The 25,427-nt window shown below is 42.9% G+C and overlaps 1 pseudogene; it reads right to left on the bottom strand.

Moving 5' to 3' along the window:
- Positions 1–222: 222 nt before the first annotated feature.
- Positions 223–23,103, bottom strand: LOC148021557 (uncharacterized; annotated as a pseudogene).
- Between the last annotated feature and the right edge of the window lie 2,324 nt (positions 23,104–25,427).

The following is a 25,427-nucleotide window of genomic DNA, read 5'->3' on the forward strand; positions in this document are numbered from 1 at the left end:
GCGTATAGTGTATAGTATCATTGACAAGCTTTTCTTAGGTTTCTACAAGACTATGGCATAGAATCACACAAAGTAATGAGACATTCAATTCAATCATAGATAGAGTACCAACTTCCAAACAAAATACATAAAGAGATCAACAACTAGTAAAAACTTGAAAGGTATTTGCATGCAAAGTCAAAAAACATAAAAAGAAAATCAAAAGAAGCACCAACAACTTCCTCAAGTTGTTTTCAAAGCACTGGATCTCTTGTTCTTCATGCCTTTCCAAGCATCATAGCATTCACTCCATGGCAATTGTTTTGGATTTGAAAATTTTGTGGTATTCATGCCCACAAACATTAGCAAACTCAAAGTGTGAAGTGACAAATGATTTCGAAACTTATTCTTGATCTTATTCATCTTGGAGAATCCTCTCTCACATGCAATTGAAGAGAGGGGCAATACAATAATGCTCTTCATGGCTTCATAGTTGATGAAAGTGATTGCTCCCGTTCATTATGATTGCAACACTCTTGCCAAGCTAAGTCCATGTCTCTGCCCTTAAAACAATTACACATTCTTGTTATGAAATATCTTCACTCACTTTTGCATTCTTGTTCACTGATCAAAGGACTTGCATTTTGACAAAAATGTTTGCATAACACTTGCAACCATTCCTTGGTTGAAGTATCTAACTTTTCCAAATCAATATGCTCATAATCTTATGGAGAGAAAAAATTTGATGCTTCATATACATCAAAATCATTTCTAAATTTGTCCCATAGAGCATGGATCAAAGTTATGATGTAGCATCTATAAATATATCATATGTTCCACTACATCATCATAAGTCTCTTGTCCTTCCCACATAGGTCCCAAATGCAAAAAATGTTTATGATTTACACCTTGTGTATCTTTGTACATCATAACTTCCATATGTTCATACACCTTTTTGATAAAGCTCTCCATATGCATAGAATTAGCAGCAAATTGTGTGCTAAGAAATGTAAGACGAAAAGTTTCCATAATGGACTTAATATGACTTCCAACACTCGATATGTTAGGGTGAGTATCTTGAAAAATGGTATTCAACATGTTTAACTCCCTTCCAATCAATTCCATGAAAGATCTTGTTGCACCGAGGCAGAACAATGAGGATTTTTTCGATGAGTAAAGTGTCTCCAATTCTTTTGATTTCCAGAAAGATCAGATAGATGAATCACTTTGATCAAGCCAATTTCCAAAGTACATAAGCAAAAAAGTAAAAAAGGAGTTTCACCTTATAGTTAGTTAAGAAAGAATACAAAGTGGCATTCTTAGTCCACATGATAGTCAACAATGCAAGCATCAACCTCACAATGTTGGTCATCACTTGAGCCCTAGATAATAATTTGAGAGCATGCATGTTTTGTTGTTTAAGCTTGCCTCTCCCACCAAATATTAAATGACTTAACAATAGCAGTCAAGAATGCATGCCTTTTTGTGGATTTAGAAGTTCATTCATACAATTTTCTCACTATTTTATCCAAGTATTGAATTCCTTGAACCTCCTAAATGCATCATTTGCTGTAAGTGCCTCTGTGTGAGCTATGCAACAATAGCTCACTATTTGTGGTATCTCTCTACATAGCCTTGTCACCAAACCTGTGTTGGATCAATGGTTGCATTTAATGGATGAAGAAGATCCATGAACTTTGTGGTTACAGAACTGCTACCTTCATCCTCAATATAAGTAGCATACATGACCATATGCTGCTGCCCCCTTATATCAGTACTCTTGTCAACCTAGATGGAGTAGAAAGGACTACTCCGGATACCATGTCCTAATCTCTCCCAATAAACATGCTTAATGGACTTTTCAAATTCTTTTCCTTCCTTTGTACTAGTATAAAAAGAGTACTCACTTCTGAGAGGCATATTTGCGGTTCTCATGAATTTTTGGAAGTTGCTTTGATGTTGAAACTCCTCTAAAGGTAAATACATTTTGATTACATACGAAACAGTTTGTATACATGTTATTATACGCTCTTTCTCACAAACCACCATAGTATTGATGTGCTTTTCCATAGGGATCATACTTCCTTTCTCATGCTCTTGCCACATAAGCTTTGCCTCAATATGCTCTCTAGAGTTTTCATGGATCTGTAATGCATTCTTTTGCAAAGATGTTGCTCCCTTGGCTTTACTAAATGGATTTGCCTTGTGAGCAAATGAACACCATTTGTATTTCACCCTCTCTTTGCCATCATTATCAACAATGCAATAGACCCATAGGTGATTAATTTTCCAATGCTAAAGAAAAACCCTATGATGTTATTTCTTTCTAGAGCAATTGCTTTCATCAATACCAATTGCTACATTCACAATATTTGATGCATTAATATCCTCCTCTCTCGGCAAAGCATGTGATCCAAAAGATTTTTCTACTTTCTTTTATTTTTACTATTTTTTATGTGCTTGAATGGAGTCATGATTAGACATTGCCACATAAAAAGATATGCATTTGATTTTCCATTGTATTATTTAATCACAAATTGAGATGAACTAAATCTGATATAAAGTTAAAGGAAAGGTCATGTAGACATACCTCAAGATAGAAATGTGAGCTTGTGACTTTTGACTCCAAAAATCTCTAGCTTTTGAGACAAGTTCCAACTTCCAAGTTCCCACCTTTAAGTTCTTACATATGCTTTGAAAACCAATCAATCGTATTGGGACTTATCATTTAGTTAAGGATTCATAGATTGTAAACTGTAGTCACTAATGTTCTCTTTAACCATAGATCGAATTAACTTTATTGACGTACCATTTCCACAATTGTGCAGGACCACTAGTCTTTGGTTTTTCTATGTGGAGTTCGAGTCTTAGACTCATTCTGTAAAGACTACAAGTACAACAAATTACAGTGTGCGATGTGGTGATTGGTCAGCTCTAATGGCAATATGGCACCCAAGGAGTTTAATACCTGTCATAGGTGGCGTTGGCTGTAGATTGTGTCGTTGTAGATGGCATCCATTGCCGAGGAAAGCTTACGCTCTTGCTCCAGATGGCTCCTATTGGTTGCGATGCTACTCCAGCTAGCTAGGCTAATGCTCCAGTACCTCGATTCCTTGATTGAGATGATGTTGTAGCTTGCTGCTCATGTTGGCTGCAACTTCTAGTGCTAGTAGGTACTCCAGCTAACTCTTGGTTCCTCTTGACGGAACGTTATATATCGGCCTGGCACTACGGGAGAAAGCCCACAGACAGGCGACGCAACGCTTTTTAGGTTTATATATTACTTTAAATTATTATTATTATCTCTATGTTTCCATCAACGCGCGCACCAGCTGGCTGTTAGAGCGCAAGGATGTCAGGCGCACTACAACAGAAACGAGGCATAGACTCGCATGCTAGACGCGTAAAGTCGGGCGCGTCTATCATTGCGTCTATATGTGCGTGTAAAAGAGCGTGTAAATAGACGCGAATTTTGCGTCTATATATCCGCGCAAATAGACGTGCCAGCAGACACGCAATTATTTAACCACCTAAAATTGGAATTAATATAATTAAAAAACCAAAGTTAATAATTATTTAACCACCTGAAATTGATTCTTGAGCATGCACGTGCGTGCATGATAAAAACCATAGAATCAAGAATACACATTGAATCATTGAATTAAAAAAACAAAGTTAATAATTATTTTTTCATTACTCTCTAATGAATGGCACTTTCTCCAGTTGACAAGCCTGATATAAGTAATTAGCGACAAGCGACAGAAACCTTATTATACAATTAGTAGCAAGCATTGCAATATGTATCTCGTAATTTCTCTACTTGAAGATGATAAAAAATACTTCTTTTTTATTATGAAAAATTCAATTTAGCTTTAAACTTGACTATTGATTCTTGAGTATGCACGTGTGCGCATGATAAAAACCATAGAATTAAGAATACACATTGAATCATTAAGCAAATTAAGTATGTTACAGTGAATGATCCATCTTATCTTCAATGAGATCAGCCCTTGCGAAACTATCTACTTCTAGGTCTATGTTACCAAGAGGTAACTAAACAAATAAGTCTATCCCACTATCAGATGTGTTGCTATACTGCTCAACAACTTCATCAATATCATCGACAATCACATTATTGTCTTCTTCTGCGTTTCCTTGAACATCCTCGCGAGGTTCATCTTGTACTATATCATGTATATCATCCACTATGGTGTCATCATGCACATCATCATTAATTGTTGGATTGTCATCTGCTATCTCCATGTCGGTAATATTACCATATATTAGTTTTGAACGATTAGATATAGGGATGACATACCACCATCGGTTATTATTTACCATTGGATGATACACAACTTGTATTTAAAAAACAAAAGCAAGAAACTTAAATACTTATTATATTGTGTATATGTATCACATGTATACATATTAAAAAATTAGCCTTTGCATATATACCTGCTCGCATTGTTGAGGTAGTACTAATGTGTCATTCTTGTTTTGGTAAAATTTTGTAGAGTCAATGATTACAAAACCACTTGGATGACGTCTAATTGTGCAATGCTCACCATTTGTTACCACTTCTTTAAACCACTTCACATCCAGTACATATATAAAGAATTGTCTGAAGTCAAGCTTCAGAATATCTTGGATCAAGCCACAATAACGTTCCATGGTACCATTGGCATCCTTGAAGTGAACAAGGACACCACAATCTTGGGTATTTCTCTTTTCATCTATACGTTGAGTTCGAAGATGTTTACCCTCACAAAAAAGTGCATTAAATAATATGCACTAGTAGTAAAAGATAAAAGATCAAACATGTCAATTATTTATATAAAATAAAACTTATAGAAACAAATTAATTGATAGTATGTCTCACCTTTGATAAGCAACCTCGTGCGTATTCCCACTCTTCTTGAGATATATTAGTTTCCTCCTCTTTTTCCATTCTCTCCATTTCCTCATGTAACCAATCTATATCAATATGACATGGGAGCGCATTTAGATGATCTAAAAATGAGACATTACGTCCATATCTAGTGCGAAATTCTTGTCTTTCGCTTTTTCTTCTTGCCCTTGCTTCATTTTATAGTGTCACCCATTTGCTCATTACACCACTATTGAGCACACAAACACTATTTAGCTTACGAAGTTATTCTTTTGTTAGCACTTTACTCATTCCTTTTCCTTGAGGTATTATAGAGGTCATCCTTAAGTATTCATAATCTTTCCATAGTCGTGGTTGAGAGGGATCCACTTCAGCAAGATATTCAGAGATATAAACAAGGGATGATTGCCCTAACCAACCCTCAGCCATGCTTCTCTCAGGCCGTGCTTTTTGCCTCACAAAATCTTTCAAGGTTTTCATGAAGCGCTCAAGAAAAAACATCCACCTTGCATGAACTGTCCCACAAAGTGCGATCTCATCAATCAAATGTACGAGTAAATGTAATTGAGTAGTCAAAATGGATCGAGGAAAAATTTCCTCCACCAAACAAACCACCTCAACAGATAATACTCAAGTATCTTGCAATGTGTTTGGATCAATTTCCTTCGAGCTCATGTATCTGTTCAGGATGTATTTGAGAATTGTTTATTTTTGTGTAGAAATTCAAAGATATATAATGAAAAAATACAATGTATACACACCTCACAAGCTCTCCCATCTTGTAAATGATATCACGTACATCTTTGGATACACAATGGGATATGCTAGTAGGAAGTACGAAATGAATGTAAACAATATTCATAGATCAAATGATCAATTGAGGAAAAAGTCATCATACCCCAAAGTTTACACATAGTTACTCCACTAATTACTATATTCATGGTTAGAGATACCCTTACTTGAATCATTTTGTGCCAATCGTGGGACTTCAAACCAGATAGTTGCTCCACACCTCTTTTCTTTTTCTTTATGAAGGCTTCCTTGAGACATCTCATACATCCTGTGGGTGTTCGAAAGCTATATATTTGTTCCTTCACTATTTTTTCCTCGTTCTTTGACAACATCCAAGGTGCATGGGGTAGCTCAATCTTTCCGCTGGGTCCAATGCGTGGCCAGGCTTGTCTCATGCGACCAATGTTACGTAAATCCTCCCTTACATTGACTGAATCACGAGTCCCTATCAAGTGATCCCATAATGTAGATACAACATTTTTGAGATATTGAGTTCAGTCCAGTACGGAAGACGAAAAAATATAGAGAACCTAACAAACAAACAATATATTATGTAAACAATTCATCATGCTAAATACTTTAAAGTCAATCGAGAGAAATACACTTCTTACCGACTCATGCCGAGTGGAGGGTGGCTGTCGGCATTAATCCATCTCTCCTTCGAATCTCGAATGGTTAGAGATTGTGGAGTCATTCCATTAGTAGGGAGAACATATTTGGGATGGTCAATAGGAAGAAATCGATGATGATTGTCGTAGATAACCTTCTTTAAACGTGCTGGCCTAGAGGAAACTAGAGAGGGACCGCGAATAGGACATGCATGATATCGTGATGTGGTTAAACCTGAAAAAATAAGTGAATTAATAAAATGAAATTGATTCAAGTCTTGAATTTTAAATATAGAGTTATATACATGTACCTGAACACTCTCCGTATCCTGGAAAGTCATGCATGGTCCACAAGAACATGGCCTTTGATGACACCCAAAAGAAGCATAAAAACAAGGCACAAAAGAATCCAAGCATGCATCATATTTTCATTTTTTGTCAAGAGAATAACATTTACATTGTTTCAAAATCACTAAAATACACACTTACATGAGGGGGCCACATCCACATCCACATCCATCATAAATAAATGATATACACAAAAGTGTTACGTGCATGCATTTGTAAAGGGTAGGAATACTCAAAATTAAAGGCCAAAGGTCTTATAATATCAAATGTATCAAAAAATTCTAAGAAATAATAAAATACGAAGGGGTGTGCTTTTTGGGGAAGAGGTGGGGTGGAGTGCACGAGTGGTTATGTGCCTCTTTCCCTTCCCTCTCTTGTCCAATTGCACATTCTCTTTTTGGTGGTGCAAAAAGTTTTTCTCTCTCCTCTCTTCTCTGTCTTTTGTGCAAAAATTTTTCTTTTCCCTTTTGTTCTTGTATAATGGTTGAAGCTATGGATGAAGATGATGAAGATAACGAATCGGTTCATTATTAAGTGGAAGATTTATGGTTTCTTTTCAGTTTTGAGATTAATGGCTCAGCCATGTGCATAGATTTTGCACACTTCTACCTTGGTTTCATGTTCATTTCCTGCCGTGGGAGGGTTGCTGTCATTTTGGTGCGCAGCCGGGGAAACAGCTAATCTCAAGTTTTGTGAAGAATTGCAAACACAAAGGAATACAAGTCCAAAAGCTTTTGTGTTGTAGAAGAATCGAGAAAGAAGGCCTCCCTCAAATGAGGGAATATGGAGCAAAGAAAAACCAGGAAATCTCATGGGGTGTAAGATGAAAATTCAACCAACAAAAGCACCTTGATTGCAAATACTAGGAAAAGAAGAATGTGATGGAGAAGCAATCATTGGCTTCCTCACGACCAATCTTCATGTCCCTATGCCTCATCAAATCAAGAGAAAAGAGAAGCAAAATTAGTCCAGGATCAAGATGTAGCACATTCTTTGCAAGATATTGCTATAGCCCCCATTTGTGATAATGAAAATATTCTAGTTCGAGCACCCAATCGTCTTGATGCTGATACAACTAATAAGCAATCCAAGATGATAGAGTAGAGAAAGAGGATCCCTCAACCCCCATTGACCCTGCCCAAGGGATAAATGACATCTCTAATGATGATCTGTGCTGTCTGGTAGTCTCTTTTTATGAATAGGTGAAAAAAGCCAAGGAAGGGGGAGAACCACTGCATAAGGTCTTCCTCACAGCGCAAGGTCCTGAACAGGCATGCAGACTCTTCTCAGTTCTATCAAAGACAATCTATGTTAAAGCAGAAGTAACAGAGGCACAAGAAGAAAAAGAAGAAGGAGGAGGAGGGTGTAGTCTCATGATTGCGAGCTCGGTTGTCTGTCTGGGAGGAAGGAGGGGTTTTTCTGTGAAGCATGCAACCATCATGGTTAGATAAAGTGGCAGTGAGTCGTTGTTTGCGAGATGAAAAAGAAGAAGAAAAAAAGAGAGAGAGAGAAAGAAGCCGATGCAGTAGCACGAGGGTTTCGCTCCCCATCATGGCCCTGTGAATTCCACTCCCCTGGCCCCTCGTCTGAAGAAGACATAGTATAGCAGCAGTAGAGAAGAAGAAGAAGAAGGCCAAGAGGTGCTCATGAAGTTAGTGATGGTCTTGGTGCCCTCAGACACAGTATGCTTGGAAAACTCCCCAGTAGAATGAGGCAGACGGCCATCTGGATCTCTCACAACATGATGGTGGATTTCTTGTTGTGATGGGTGAGGCGGGAGGCCTCATGAGAATAGGCGCACTATTTTTCTGAAGAAGAAGAAGAAGATGTGCCTCGATGGCCAAACCTTCTTATCGCTGGCTCTCTCCTCTACCATTGTGTCACGGATCTCCTTGACATCCCCTCAGGCTTCCTTCTCTACTGATCATGATGGGATCTATCCCTGTGCTCCCTCCTCCTCCGTCTTCAACAAGGGAAGGGAGAGTTTGGCTCCCTTCTAAGGTGCATCCACAAAAGTTGGTTTAAAAAAAACCAGCAACTTTGATACCTAGCAAAAAAAAAAGAGTAGCCTACATACCTCTAAGAAGAAAGGAAAAAGAGATAGAAGAAGAATAAGAGAGGGGGTGGGGAGTGTGATGGAGAAGGAAAGGGAAGGGCTTGAACCAGAATGTTGCTCAAAGAACCAGAATGCCCTTGAGCAGCAGGACGTGCAAAATTCTACCATCCCCCACTTGCTCGATTGGGCAAGCCGTTCACTATTGAAGAGAACAGAGAGCGAGGGCGTGAAAATTTTCTCTCTCAATTCCAAACCGTACCTTCCTCCTAGAAACCATTAAGCAATGTGCTTTTTTTTTCTTCTTCACAACCTTGACGCTTTCTGCACAGAAGAGAAGAAGAAGAAGAAGAAGAAGGAGCAGCGTGGGAGCCTATGAGCTTCCATTACAAGAGTGGGTTTGGTAGATAACGGTACCACATTCCGTTCTCTTGTGCGCGTGCTAATTGAACCATCTCATATGAAAACGAAGAAGATGGAAGGAAGAGAGAGAGTTAGAGAGAGAAGTAGTGAGGGAAGGAGTGCGAATGTGATCTTGAAAAGGGCATTGTAATCAGAAAAGTCGTTCGTCCACCTCGATTTGGAGCTATTGAAGAGGTACGTTTAGCTGTGGCCGGTCTGACGAGCTTGACATCAGAGTCAAGGGAGCTAGGTCTTCTCTGTCCATGGCTGTTCACAAGCAAAACGACAAATAAGAAGATAAAGCAAGTCCATGCTTTCAAGCCGTGCTAAGATTCATCGATCGAGATGAAAGAAAGGGGGCGGCAGGAGAGAGGGGGAAAACAGGGGAAGGCATGCAGAGGAAAAAAAAAGGGGGCCAAATCGAAAGTGGGTGGAAACAAATGTCTAATTTGAACAAAGATGGCAAAGTGGCCAACAAGGAAAAATCGGATGGAAAAGGTACGAGGAAGACGTTGCGACACTAGAACAGAGACACAAAAGAGAGGGGGGAGGAGGAGCAGGAGGAGGAGGAGGAGGAATCACCCTCCCTTTGCCACTGGCCCCATCGCACATATGGATTGACATGCTGCACCCACTCTAGTGGCATTATTATCTTCATCAGCATCAGCAAACCTAGTCATGCTGCCCGCCTTCCTCCTGGATGCCTGCTACACATTCCTCCCCTGCCGCCTTGCTCTCATTATGAAGAAGAAGAAGATGTTGAAGAACAGATAGTTCAGTCCTTCAACGGCTACTCCTCTCCTAGTCCACGGTGTTGTCTTCTCCCCTTTGTTGACACCCTACATCTATGCCTCCCTTTCAACCGCAAAGCAACAAAGGCAGTAGCAGCATATTCGAAAATGTATTATCTACTTCACAATGGGGGAACGACAGAATTTTGCATCTCTTGGCTTTCCACAAGAAGAACAAGTACCACACGGATACAGAGATACAAAGAGAGAGCATGTAAGAGGTTGAGGATGGTGAAATGCAAAATTGAGAAAGCAACGAGCACGAGATTTCACAGTCCTCCCTTACTCCTTCACCGATCCATATAGACAACCCTAACTTCGCAGTTGTGCTTGTGGATGCCATGAGAAAGCTCTCTATGCTCTGCTGTTGTTCTGTCGTCTCATCATCCCACAAAACCCAATAATTAGCACAAAATCAGATATCGAGGGAGAGAGAGAGAATGCCCTCAACCACCAGGAAGTACAAGGCGTCATCATTGCATTGTGGTCTTGCGGAGGTAGAGGATACGGAGGAAGAGGATGCTCCTTGGCGTCAAGGCCGCAACAAATCCCATCGTATCTTCTTTTCCCTCAACCCTAATGAAGTACCAAATACCCTAACCCTTAACTTTTAATGAAAAAAAACAAATAACATATTTAATTTACTAAAACACTTTTTAAAAAACAAAACAAATGCATGGTCCTATTCTATATTGCCTCTCAAATGAATCTCTAAGCTCAATCCCTTTGAGACCCCTTGAAAGTACCTCCATGTCCTTTCATAGTCCCTTCATCCCCCTCCCTCAAACTTAGCAATACTACACTATTTCTCTCGAGTCTCCACCATGGCACCATCTTCATCCTCCTCTATGATGGCCTTTCCCTACTCTTCACCTCTCCATCCTTGCCAATATATTCCTCCCACACTGAAGAGTAGAATCCCCAATATTTTCCCCCTTTCATTCTCTCCGAATTCCCTTGTCCCTCACCATTCCTAACTTTCCCTTTCCTTCATCTCACATTGGCAACAACCACAAGGAAGTGCAAGAAAGAATAACCCTTTTTTTAAAAAATACACTCTTCAAAAAAAAAAAAAACTTATCTCAAGAGGAACAACCAAGCCCTATTCCCAAAGTATCCTTGGGCCTGCATGATGGAGTCTTTTTCCTTTCTACATTGGACAAAGAAGTTGTTGTTGTGATCATTGTGAAAGACAGAACCCTATCCTTTGAAGACTAGAAAATATTTTCAGTGTGGGAGTATTTGAGGCAGGAGTTCCCTTACTCTGGTGGTCAAGGATTTGGAGTCCCATACCCTACCATGGCTAGGCCTCATCCTTATGATCAAAGCTGTTTTACTAACAATTTTGGAAGTTGTTTGTGTTAGACAGTGGTTCTTCTTTGACAAGGTTCGCGAGGATGCTTCACATTTCAGTGTGGGAGGAATATGATGACACCCAAAAGAAGCGTAAAAACAAGGCACAAAAGAATCCAAGCATGCATCATATTTTCATTTTTTATCAAGAGAATAACATTTACATTGTTTCAAAATCACTAAAATACACACTTACATGAGGGGGCCACATCCACATCCACATCCATCATAAATAAATGATATACACAAAAGTGTTACATGCATACATTTGTAAAGGGTAGGAATACTCAAAATTAAAGGCCAAAGGTCTTATAATATCAAATGTATCAAAAAATTCTAAGAAATAATAAAATACGAAGGGGTGTGCTTTTTGGGGAAGAGGTGGGGTGGAGTGCACGAGTGGTTATGTGCCTCTTTCCCTTCCCTCTCTTGTCCAATTGCATATTCTCTTTTTGGTGGTGCAAAAAGTTGTTCTCTCTCCTCTCTCCTCTGTCTTTTGTGCAGAAATTCTTCTTTTCCCTTTTGTTCTTGTTTAATGGTTGAAGCTATGGATGAAGATGATGAAGATAACGAATCGGTTCATTATTAAGTGGAAGATTTATGGTTTCTTTTGTTTTTGGTGCGCAGTCGGGGAATCTTGCCATCAACAAGCACCAGAAGAGGCTGAAAATGAAGAAATTGGCATTGCCAAGAGGAGAAGAATTCAATGGATGTTTGTAAAGTTCCTTCTTCCACTGAAGAGTTGGAATTTCTCATAATCCAAGCCACTTTCCACAAGAAGTTCATTCCACAATGGTGGAAACACATCACCATCATGATGCATGCTTTATGTAGTGGATAGTTTCCTCTTCTTGATGAAGCAGCATAAACTTGCATCTTGGTGGCAAACTGTTTGGGAACAAACTGAAGAGTAGAAACAGAGAGAATGACCATACATGGAAGATTTGGCATTCATTGAGAAGTTTCCAGACATCATCAAGTGGGAGATTGTGAAGAAGCTTCAGGAGTCTTGGTTTGTAGAGGTTCACAAAGACAAGAAGGAAAAGAGTTGGAATTTGTTCGTGGATGCTCAACAGCAAGATACATGGGATGCTTGGTGCACTGATAATCTTCTGTTTGTTCAATTGGCAACCCACTGGAAGTTGGTAGACAGAGTGTTCTTCACAACATACACTGTTGAAACCATCAGAAGCTGGCATTACTACGATGATGGCACCACCACAATGCTTAGATGTATGCATTTTGACACCTTCAGAACCGAATACCTTTCTCTGTGCAGTGGCATGAAAGCAGAATTTAGAGACGTTGAAAAGGAAGAAGTAGAAGAAATGTTGGCAAGAGAGTCCTCCAGAGACTGAAGCCTTCTCTTATCCCTCTATGGAGCACTAACAATAGAGTGGAGCCAACCCCCTGATGAATGACGCAATAAAGAGGCAAGCGTTAGAATGAGTCCAGAGGTATGTGAGAAGAGAGAAAGCAAAAATCAAAGCTGAGAACGAGCTCGCAGGAGAAGCCACCTTTGACGCCCTTATGGAACTCTTTACAGAAGTCCCAATGGCACATCAAGCCCTTCCTCCTCTTGCTGGAGGTCCACTTCCAAGCCAGATCCGTCTTGGAAATATTGATGACAGGCCAGCGAATGTAGTTCCATTGCCAATTTTTAAGGGAGAGTACAATGAAGACCCTGATCTTCATGTAGCAGAGTTTATGGTAGCATGTGTGGCTAACAATGCCAGAACCCCTGAGCATTGGTTAGCAATATTACCCACCACTTTCAAGGGCGCAACGTTTCAGTGGTATGAGAGACAAGCAGCAGGAACTTTTGGCACATGGGACGACCTGAAGTTGGCCTTCCTCACTAAATTCAGGCGTGAAGGTTTTGAAGAGCGGATGCGAGAGGAATTTATGAACCTAAGTCAGTCCTCTGGAGAAAGAGTAGAAGCTTATGTCTCACGAATGGAATCCATCCTGAAGAGATGGACTAACCATAATATAGATGATGGCATTCAGAAGGGGGTGTTTCTCAGAGGATTACAACCAGAAGTTCGTAAGTTTGTGGAGCTGCAAAGACCAGCCACACTGCAAGCTGCAACAGAAGGTGCAAGACTGTACGATGAAGTGGAAGCTAGATTGGTGATGAATCCAAGAAGAGGAGTCCTACCTCCTCTGATGCCATGAATGATGTATCCACCAAATGCAGTCCCAGGGACAGTCCCCTACCCTTACCCACAGATGCCCTCAGTATCACAGTACAGTGCACCAAATCCACAGTGGCCACAATCCATGCCTCAAATGATGGTTCAACCACAACAACAATGGTCCCAACCAATTTCCCCAGTGCCAAATTAGCAGCAACAGTGGAACCCTACCAACTGGAGCCAACAACCAATAGTTCAAACAGGAGCTCTGAATCAGAATCAGAACATAGATCCCTCTGTACTAGCCCAGCCTATTGATGCAGTGATTATAGAGACTCCTCAAAACCCTACTACTAGTACCTCAGGAGGAGAAAGCTTGAAGGATTATTTATCCAACTCGGTTGCAAATATCAAAAAGGAGTTGATGGATGTGATTATAGAGCAGCTACAGACGCTGAAAGTGAATACCGCCAGCATATCCAAAGTTGCATGAGTAGGAAGAGATGTGATGCGGTCAAATACTTGGTGTGGAAAGTGTCATCAAGCAGGCCATTTAGCCACTGAATGTACACAAAAACCAACCATTCTTGGAGCCTTCTGTTCCTACTGTTTGCGGAAGAACCATACAGAGGATATTTGCTCTCTAAAGGAGATGCATGATAGGAGAAGAAAGGAAGAAGACGCAAGATTCAACTTGCTGGAATCCAAAATGAAAACACATGATATTGGACCCAAGCCTAGAGAGTTTGGTCCTAATTTCAGACCCAGAAGATTTCCATCCCAAAGTTACAGAGGAAGACAGTCTGGCAGTGGTCAGAGATCAGAAGTGGAGTGTTACAGATGCGGAGAAAAGGGACACATTTCACCAAATTGTCCAAATCCCAGAAGGTTAGTGGATTATAAGCCCTTATGCAGTTGATGAAAAGGAGAAGGCCACACTACAAAAGATTGTCCAAGCCCAGCCCCAGTGAAAAACAGTGCTACTGATAGTCCGGCCAAGGCCCAAGAGCCTACCTCCAATTTAGTGGAATTGAAAGTTGTTGCTATCACGCGTGCAAAGAAGAAGGAACCACCTATCCAGAAATTAAATAATCCTCCTGCCAGAACAGTGAAGTTCAATCTTCCACCAGAAGAACAGAACAGAACAGAGCTTGACAGTTCCGTACAGAGCACTACAGTGCCATAGAGAGTCACAGAGACAGTTCCAGAGACAGGACCAGAGGTCTAGGAAATAGAAGAGGAGGAAGTGCCACAAGTGGTAGAAGAAGTCCCCATGATGCCCCTGTTGGAAGAAAGAGGGAAAATGAAAATGGGTGTTGCCCCATTTCCTAACCGGTTAGAGAAGCCAGTGGATCCTATTAAGGAATACGATCTGGTCAGAGATCTAGATACCTTTAAACCAAACCTCACATTCCGACAATCATTGATGTTGTCTCCCAGTTTTGCCGAAAAAGGTTCAAAAGTATACTGACAAGAAGACGTGGCTTAAGGATTGCTCCCTCAACAGCAACAAAGTCCAACAAAGCTCCAAAGCCTGTCAAAGAAGTGGACGTGGCTAACGCCTTCCTGGATCCGGGTATCCCAGAGACTCGTGTGTGGATAGAAGGCTGCTTCATTGCAAATGCACTGATTGATGGTGGTTCATCAGTGAACATTATGACGGATGTGACAATGAAGGATCTAGGCCTACAAGGTGTGCAACCAATCCAATGGCTCATCAGACTGGCGGATCAGAGCAGAATCAAGCCTTTGGGCATTCTCCCATATGTGAAGACTATAGTAGCCGGAAGAGATTATTGGCTAACCTATCTGGTGGTGAAGCCAAACTCTTATGGTACATCCTACCCTCTGTTACTGGGCAGACCATGGCTTTTTGAAGCCAGAGCAAGGACGGATTGGTTCAAAGGAACCTTGACCTTGGGTAGAGGACCCAACAAAGTGGTGCTGAAGCTATATGGTGCTCAACAAGGACATGGATCCACATCCTTGGAATTATCTTCAGACTCCCCTAATGAGGCTACAGATGGAACATCAGCAGATGAAGATGCTGTCAAACAGATTCTTCCCAAGAAAACAGTGGCACGTTCCTTAACAGTGGATACTGTAAGCCAACTCCCAAAAGATGCAAAGCCATTGTCAATGGGTGAATACTTTCTGCCTGAACCGGGAATGATTTCTAAAATCACTTCTGATAGTGAGATAGAAGCATGGATGTACTGCTCTCCCTGTTACATGGCCATAGCAGAGCCAGAGACAGAGGCAGAAGATGAAACAGAGAACCTGTTCTTCTCTTACAGAGCTCCTACAGAGACAGAGACAGAGGCAGGAGAGGAAGGAGATGATATTGAAGAAGAAGGTTATGAAAGCGAGACAGAAGAATCTATCCCACCCGAAGAAGATATATATGAAGAAGAAGTTCCAGAAGCATCAGAAGCAGACGAGCTCATGCTGTGGGACAGGATGGCGATGGTACCATTTGGTCTGGTAAATGGATCTTCTCATATGCAAAATATTTATAAGAAATGGATTAAGAAGACCAAGCCATCTTTTAGCAGTGGCTCATGCCACCCTCACCCACCTTTGCCAAGGAAAGATGATGATGATGCATCGTGCCAACAAGCACTAGTCCCACAAACCCAACAGGTATCAGAGGGTCCCTGCTATGTGACGTTCCTGGACGTGTCATCAGAAGATGATTCTTCAAGCCAAGAGGTAACTAATCGTGAAACCAAACACGAAACGGCTCTAATCCCATTCCAACATCTCAAGGAGCAACCTAAGTCTCCACCAAGAGAAGAAGTTGGTTCTAGTGGGACATCAGAAGAGGACACCACTCCCTTGAAGGAGTCGGATCTGTATCCAGAAGCAGTCCGTGGGACCTTCATCCGTGAAGTAGAAGGTGAAAGGCAGTTAACTTTTGTGGATGCAGATGGCATTGAACGCCATTTGAAGGTGGGTAGCAGCCTACGAGAAGAGGAGTTGTCAACTTTGTAAAACTTGTTGAAAGAGAATTTGGACGTGTTTGCATGGTCCTACAAAGACCTAAAGGGGATTGATCCCACAATATGTTAGCATCATATTGACTTGGAGCCTGATGCCAAGCCAGTACGGCAACGACAGAGGTGAATGAACCCGAATTATTCCACATTGGTGAAAGCAAAGCTGCTGAAGCTTCTGGAAGCCGAGTTCATCTATACAATGGCAAATAGTGAATGGGTTTCACCCATCGTGGTTGTACCCAAGAAGAATGGCAAGCTTCGTATATGTGTGGATTTTCGCAAGTTGAATTCCAAGACGAAGAAGGATCACTTTCCTACTCCTTTCACAGACCAACTGTTGGACACAGTGGAAGGGCATGAGCTTTATTCCCTTCTGGATGGATTCAGTGGATACAACCAAGTACATATAGCAGAAAAAGACCAATCCAAAACAACCTTCACCACACAGAATGGGGGACCTACGCTTACCGAGTGATGCCATTTGGGCTCTGCAATGCCCCTGCTACTTTCCAGCAAGTCATGATGGCCGCATTCCAAAATCATCTGCATGACTTTATTGAGGTATATTTGGATGACTTCTGTGTCTATAGTTTGATCTGTGAACACTGTGGACATTTGGAACAATGCTTTGATCGATGCCGGGAGTATGGGATTTCCCTCAACCCCGACAAATGCATCTTTGGGGTCTCTTCTGGAGTTTTGGTAGGCCACATTGTCTTTGCACAAGGGATATCAATAGACCTTGCAAAGATCGAAAAGATCGCAGCTCTGACAGCACCCACCAACCTCAAACAGTTGAGGGGATTCCTAGGCCATGTGGGTTACTACAGAAGATTTATAGCCCATTTTGCAACAAAGGCAATCTCCTTGCAGAAGCTTCTGAGGAAAGATGCAGAGTTTACTTGGACGGAAGAATGTGACAAAGCCTTCAACACTCTGAAGCAGTGTCTAATTGAGGCACCCATTCTTCAACCTCCTGATTGGACGAAGGAGTTCCATGTACACACTGATGCATCCATTGAAGGCTTAGGCACAGTTCTCTGTCAGAAGGGCTCCTCGAAGTTGGATCAACCCATCTATTATGCAAGCCGAAAAGTCACTGATAGGGAACGGAACTATACAGTGACAGAGCTGGAGTGCTTGGCAATGGTGTTTGCCCTAGAGAAGTTCCGCCACTACCTCCTATCTACCCACTTTAAATTTTATGTGAATCATGAGGCCCTGCCCTTCCTGATGAACAAAGCAGATGTGAAAGGACAAATGATGAGATGGCTCCTTCTATTCCAGGAGTTCGACTTTGAGGTAATTACCAAACCTGGTCGTTCCCATGTTCTGGCTGATCATTTGTCGCATATCCTACAAACTGCAGACGAGGAGCAGGATGATCCAGACCTCCCTGATGCTTCCCTATTCTTGGTAGAAACTGTAACTCCCTGGTATGCAGACATTGCCAATCTGCTGGCAACCCAACAGTACCCTCATGGCATTTCTAGTCGGGAAAGGAAGAAGCTTATGTTAGAATCATCCCCCTATACCCTGTTAGGCGGTGCACTGTACAAGAAAGGCAAAGATGAAATGCTCAGAAGATGTGTTGCAGAAGATGAGATTGGGATTGTTTTGAAGGCTTGCCATGACGAGCCATGTGGAGGCCACTTTACAGGAGAAGCCACAGCTAGGAAGGCTCTGCTAGCAGGATACTGGTGGCCTACCATTCATAAGGATGCCTATGATTACTGTAAAAGATGTGATGCTTGTCAGAGAATGGGGAAACCCACGAAAACAAGTGCCATGCCACTACAACCTATCCTTCCTTTGAAGCCATTTGAGAAGTGGGGCATCGACTTCTAGGCCCAATCGATCCTCCTACCAGAAGGAAACAGAACAGATACACCCTCGTATATACGGATTATGTCACAAAGTGGTGTGAAGCTAAAGCCCTAAAGCGGGACGATGGTAACAGCGTGGCCGTGTTCATGTATGAGAATATCATCACCCGTTTTGGCAGTCCCTTAGAGCTGGTAAGTGACAGAGGCACTCATTTCATTAATAAAGTCATGGAAGAGTTGACAGAGCTGTATAAGATCCACCATCGCAAGTCCACTCCTTATTACCCCAGAGCCAATGGCTAAGTCAAAGTCACGAATCACATCCTCTGCTCGATCTTGACAAGAACGATTGCCGCACATCGTCATGATTGAGATGATCGACTTACAGAGGCCCTCTGGGTGTACAGAACCTCCCATAAAGCAACAACAGGACAGACACCCTTCCAGCTGGTGTATGGTACAGAAGCCGTTTTCCCTGTTGAATTGGAATTACCCTCTTTGAGAGTGGCCATCAAAGAGCGTTTGGGGGACGATGATTCACTGCAACGCCGTCTCCTGCACCTGGAATGTTTGGATGAAACTCGCAGGATGGCTCTACAGTGCATGGAAGCCACGCAAGCTTGACGTAAGGCTTACCATGACAGCTTCATCAAGCACAAGGAGTTCAAAGAAGGTGATTTGATCCTAGCCTATGATTCATGATTTGGCAAGTTTCTTGGCAAGCTCCAACAGCGGTGGATGGGCTGATATAAGGTACTTGCTGTCAACCCTAATGGCTCTGTCCAAGTGCAGACCGTTGATGCCTCTGATGATCCCTTCCTGATCAATGGATATTGTTTGAAGAAATACTTCCCTCCTTGGGGATCTTGACAATCACGGTCACTTGATCCTTTCCCCTGTTGGCGTGGCCCTGTAACTCTTATGATTCTACTTCTGATAGCAGTTCTTCAGCCACTTCTGATGAAGTGGACACAACCCTCTGTCCCCTCAACCCCACCTTCCAGCCTTGATCTCTTATCCTCTATTTTCCACCAGCGACAGTGGCGAGGTGGGTTCTGACAAGTGGTATTTCTACCATTCCCTTGCTTAATTCGAAGAAAAAAAAAGAAGAAAAAAATATCGGTCATGGGAGAAAAGGACTTAGGTCCTTGTCATGCCGACCTATTCTTCGAGAAAAGGTGGAAACACCCTCGGGAGTAGGAGAAAAAAATTAAAAAAAAAAACAAGAAAAAAGAAGACAAGAAAGAAAAAAAAACAAGAAAACAAAAAAATCTGTTATGGGAGAAAAGGAAGCAATTCCCTGTCATAGCAAGCCTCGTTCCAAGAAAAGGTGGCAAACACCCTTGGGCGAGAAGCTGGCTGTGGAAAAGGTGGCAACACCCAGCAGTCCAGAAAGTGGATTCATCAATTGATATCCCCAGGATCCAGTTCCGAAGCTGCCTCCCTTGGTACGCTATGTCCTGGGTCTCTCTGTAGAGTGTCTAACTGTCCTCTAGCAGACGACATATTCCTATCCAACACAACGTTCGATTTAATGGCTACCTCCCTGGGTACGCCTCTTCAACAACTGACGACACGATCTTCATCGACAAACAATCGAGTGACGCGAGCTTTCATCCTAACCGGATGGGGAAGTGAGTATGGTTGCCCTCTGTATCTATCAGAGAGTGGGACAGAGGGTGGGGCGAGTGACCAGTCTTTTCCTTTCAAATCAAATGAGAGGTGAGAAGTGTGAATGAACTGTTGCACGCATGGGATGGGCCTCTCAATGCACAAAGCACAATTTGTTTTTGTGCACTGCACTATAAGGCTCTCTGGCCTTCCTTCTCGCACCGTATGCCGGCACGGGGCAGGATGCACAGTTGCACCATTAAATGCGCACAAGGTATACAACCTTTGCACAAGTGACGGTGAGGATTACATCAATGGGTTTTAGGACATGGTTGCCCTCCTGTATCTATCAGCAGAGCGTGAGACAGAGGGTGGGTTGAGTGTGACTGGAGTTTCTTCAATCAATTATTGAGAGGTGAGATTGAGGGACGTTACGACGCTTGGAGTCAGGTATGTTTCCATTTTCCTATGCACCCATGGGGTGGGTCTCTACCGTCTTCACAAGACACACCACCTTGTTCTGTACACTGCACTGTAAGGCTCCCTTGCCTTCCTCCTTGCACTTATGCCAGACGGGTTGGACGCACTAATGCACCATCAACTGTGCACCCTGGCATACTCCCTCTGCACCATCCCCCTTGTCGATTTCTAAACCAGGTATGAGATATGGGATTCAATCATTATTTCTTGAGTGATATTAGTCATGGGGTGAGTGATTGCTCTTTCATTCCATATGAGTGATTGTGAGTTGAGTGTAATATCCCTCGCCATCGACGAATTTCCTGCGATTTCTTCAACCAGCTACCTCCCTGGGTGCTGTTGCATGGTCCCTGCCATGACGGGCGTGTGCTGGAGAGAACCTTGGTACCTCCTGCTGCAGCCGATAACAACACCGGACATGCCATCGACAATCAACCTTGATCCTCAACAATATGGGCCAAGTTTTTCTAACCCTACACCTTATGTTTCTCAGTGACATTCATGTTTTAAGTGTGGGGACATTAGTGGATGGTTTGTTGTGTGGTCCTAGGTCCCTGTTGCTCGGTTCACCCTATCCGTTAAGGTTTTAAGTGTGGGGACGCGTCCCTGCGCGTCTAAATTGCATATCCTTCTGCATATGCCTCAACCTACTCATACATGTATGCCATGACTTGCTTTTACCCTAATGGGGTCCCTTCCCACCCACTCATTTATGTTCCACCCAACCTCAGGGCTGTTCCCTTGCAGTTTTCCTTCATATCCTGATTTCGTTGTCCTGCCATGTGCATGCACCCTACGTTCACCAAACTCCACATCCAACCTTATAGACCTGTTCATCCCTTTGAAGTGACCATTTTTCCTTTTTACCTACCCATGTTTCGGTGCACGGTTTTCAAGTTATTAATTTTTGAAGCATTTTGCGCACATTAGCCGATTTTCCATGTGAACGTGCTTTGCTTGCTTCGGAACCGTGATCTGACATCATAGCCCTGACAACCGCTTTCTACCTGACATTTTCCCTTTTTACTACGTGTCATTTTGATGCATGGTTTGTCCAATATTAATTTTGCGGTTTCTCAAGACTTTCTCGTGTGTCTTTTTGACATTTTTCCATGTGAACCTGCCCTGTTTACATCGGAATTCCAATTTGATTTGACAGTCGTGTCTCCTGTGCCTTCCCCCACCTTTTTCCTTTTTCCTCCACCCTCTTTCGACTTTTGGATTTTTAATTATTAATTTTTCAATGTGTTTTTGGGTGTATTTTTGGTGTTTTTTGCATGTGAACCCCTCCTACTTCTGTCGGAATTGCGTTCTACCATGACAACCCTATGCCACCCCTTCCTACAGACATTTTTCCTTTTTATTGCATGTCATTCCGGCGAGCGGTTCGTCCAATATTAATTTTCAATTTCATTATCGGGTCTTTTTTTTGGGTTTTTTGGACGGATCTTTCGATATTAATTTTTAATTGCGTTTTTGGACCTGTTTTTCGTGTTTTTTGCACGTGAACGCCCTTTACCCCCCTGGAACTCCTGTTGCACATTTCCCCTGTCTTCCCCTGCTTCCTGCCCCGTTTTTGTTTTTACGACATTTCGTTTTGATGACCGGATTGGGAAATATTCATTTTTCTTTATTTTTTTGTGTTTTCGCGCGACTCGTTCCGTGCGTGAACGCGTCCGTTTTCAATTTCCCGCGTCTCCATGCACCCCGGTCGCGTCCGCGTGCCCCGTTCCGACATCCCGGCGCTATTTCGATCCCGTCACGGTAAATTTTTTTACCCCGCCCCGCGCACGCGCGCGGGACGGGGGTACGCCTTTCTCTTATGGGCCCCCCTCCCATCCCATTCCCACCTCTGGGCACCCCCCATAGGTACCCCTGCCCATTCCCCTATACCCACCCCCCATGCCTATTCCCCTATGCCCACCCCCCATCCCATGAACCCTCCCTCCCATTCCCCTCCCACACCCTTCCCTATCCCCCCCAACTACCTTTCTCTCTCCCTCTCCCTGTCGTGCCCGCTCCCCCCCTCCATCTTCTTCACCCTCCCCTCCTCCTCCTTTCCTTCTCCCTCTCCTCCCCTTCTCCTTTCCTTCTCCCTCTCCTCCCCTTCTCCTCCTCTCCTTCCTCCCCTCCTCCTCCTCTGCTCCTCTCCTCCCCTCCCTACTCCACGCCTCCTCCCTCTTCTCCTTGCCCGCCATCGTGCCTCCTTCGTGGCCTCTGCCGGGCCGCTGGCTGCCTGCGCCCTGCCCTCGCCTGATGATTCCGCCATGTAGCGGCCATTCTGCCCGCTATGGCCTCCTCCCTGCGCCCACGCCGCCGTGATGCCCCTTCTGCCGTAACGCTCGCGGCTTCTCCCCGCCGTGCCGCTGCCTCCGGCGCTGCGCCCCCTCCTCGTCGCGTGCTGCAGTCGCCATCCGCCGTTGACCCCGCCCTGCCACGTGCCCTGCAACCAAACCCACCCCCCTTACCCCCATCTAAGCCCCCCTTCCCCCCCCAATGCCCAAACACACACTAAACCCCCCCCCCCCCCCCCCCCCCCCCCACAAACACACACAAACCCAACCCCCCCACACAAGTCCCCCCTTCCCCCCCGTCCTACCATCACACATAAACCCATACCCCACCACACCCCTCCATAAGCCCCCCATCCCGCCGAACCGTAGAACCCCCACTGTCCCCCTTCCCAAGCACTGTTCCCCCGCACATAACCCACCAAACCCCTCCATAAGCACTGTTCACACCCGCAGAACCCCACACCCACAGACACCCCGCAGAAAACCTCCCTCCAAGCCCTTGTTTCCACCCGCAGGAATCCAACAACAGAACACCCCCCATACGCCCCTTTTCTCAGCCCTTGACACACGCGCGTGTGGGTGATTGTGATTGTTCGTGTTCGTGTGCGGGAGATTGTTCGCGGATCTTCACGCGCGGGGACGCGCATTAGCTGGTCCATGAGGTGGTGTTCGCGGTTGTTCACACGCAGCTGCCACGCAGTCTATTCCTCGGTATTTTCCCGGATTGTTAATTTCAAATACTCGAAAACCTTTAAAATACATTGAAAAATTAAACAAATCATTAATTTCAAATACCCGAACACCCCCCATACACCCCTTTTCTCAGCCCTTGACACACGCGCGTGTGGGTGATTGTGATTGTTCGTGTTCGTGTGCGGGAGATTGTTCGCGGATCTTCATGCGCGGGGACGCACATTAGCTGGTCCATGAGGTGGTGTTCGCGGTTGTTCACACGTAGCTGCCACGCAGTCTATTCCTGGGTATTTTCCCGGATTGTTAATTTCAAATACCCGAAAACCTTTAAAATACATTGAAAAATTAAACAAATCATTAAAAAATACTTAAAATTTCTAAAAAAAAGAAAAATCTTGAAAAATCCTCAATATTTCTGCAGCAAATTGCCATATTTTTCTAACCTGCAAATTTCAAAAAACAAATTCAGACCATTTTAAAATTTAAAATTCTTTTAAAAATACCCAAAAAATAAAAAAATTCATTAAAAATGGTAAAAAATTCCAAATTAATTGCAAAAAATTTCAAAAAATTCCATTAACATTTTTACTTATTTTTGGCATATTTTCTAAGCTGTAAAAATACTTCATTAAACACCTAAATTCATTTTTAAAAAAATCATCTTTCATTCAAAACACACACTAAAAATTCTAGAAAAATCCAGATACCTTGGTTCTTTTTGGATTACTGACGTCTATTTTGGGATTGAGAAGAGCGCATTCATTGCATTCACATACATCCACTACCAGGTATTTTTTTCTCTTTTATCTTTTTATTTTTTTTTCGCTACCTCGAAATTCACGGTTAATTATTAAAATGAACCTTAAACACCACCATGGCACGCGTGCTCGCGCTAAACACACCATTTTATAATAAAAATAAGCTCGCCGTTCACTTAGCACGCGCTAAGTGCGCTTAAGAGGCACTTTAATATTTTTAATTAAAATGAACCAGCCGTCACAAGAGCACACGCTGGCAAAAAAGCGCTCCACATCACCTTAAATTTTTAATAAAGGAACTTGCATTTAGAGACCCAGTCTTATCGAAGTTCGGGATTCGAATTAATGCACCGTTTTAACCTAATAATTGGTAATTAAAATTTTAAGAAGGAACCCCCGTTTTCTTGATAAGGTTTATCACTTAATAAAAATTCATCCATTTCTTAATAATTTATTAAAATGAACCTTTCATTAAATTAATTCCCCCTCACTGCACTTATTTCCCCTTTTTAATGAACTCGTTTCATGGGATGGGTACGCGAAGTCTTCGGAGTTGTCTCCATGGTCAAACCTGATTATCAAAGTTGTGGTCTTGATATGTGTGGGTTGTTGTTATGTTTTGGTTCAGTTTCTTTGTTACGGTTAAGGGTACAGTGTGTAGTTTTTTTCTTTATTGCCTGATACGGGGATTTGGGTGTTTGCATGATGTATAGCATGAAGCTTTCGGTCGCATATGTCTAGAGGTCATGTCGAATTTTTTCTAGGCTGTGGTTTGCTTGGGGATAGTTGGTTGAGTCAGGTTTTATCATATTGGTTGCTATCTTATCCTTGGTTTTTGTCTGTTGCTTTGCAGGCATTCTCCTTGTTTGTCTGTGTTGTGGTGTGTGTGTAACCATCTGAATGGCGCCTCACACTTCTCCCCCTATCCAATATGTCCCACTAGTCAGTAGGGATTACTCTTCCCTACTCACTTTTGAGCCTCTCACGAAGGCGGGACTCGCCACTTTCGTGGCTGCCTCTTTTCCATTGCTTCTAGAGGATCCATCGATGTGTGACGAGTTTCTGGCCTCCTACAGCAAGAAGTTGGGACTGATCCAGGGTACTTCCATGACTTTGACACCTCGAGGCCTTGGGAAGGCTCTATCTCTTTCCTCCAAAGGTGAACCCTTTGTTACAACTCACCAGCTTTCTCTAACGAAGAGATTTTGAAGCTGTTACAAAAGCAGACCAGGGAAATTCTGGATGTCAGGAGTTTCCTTTTCCATGATCACTGATCCTGTGTGGAAGTTGGTCTGTCAGTTTCTCCAAGACAGGTTTATGCCTGCAAAAACGCCATCCCATTACTTGTCCAAAGAGCTCTTTACAGCTTCAAGGATGGTGTTAAAAGGAGTAGCTATTGATTGGAGCACTTACC

This window comes from Lygodium microphyllum, chromosome 17 (assembly GCF_053477565.2).
Source record: "Lygodium microphyllum isolate KBCC chromosome 17, Lygodium_microphyllum_v1.1.10, whole genome shotgun sequence".
Taxonomy (NCBI): Eukaryota; Viridiplantae; Streptophyta; class Polypodiopsida; order Schizaeales; family Lygodiaceae; genus Lygodium; species Lygodium microphyllum.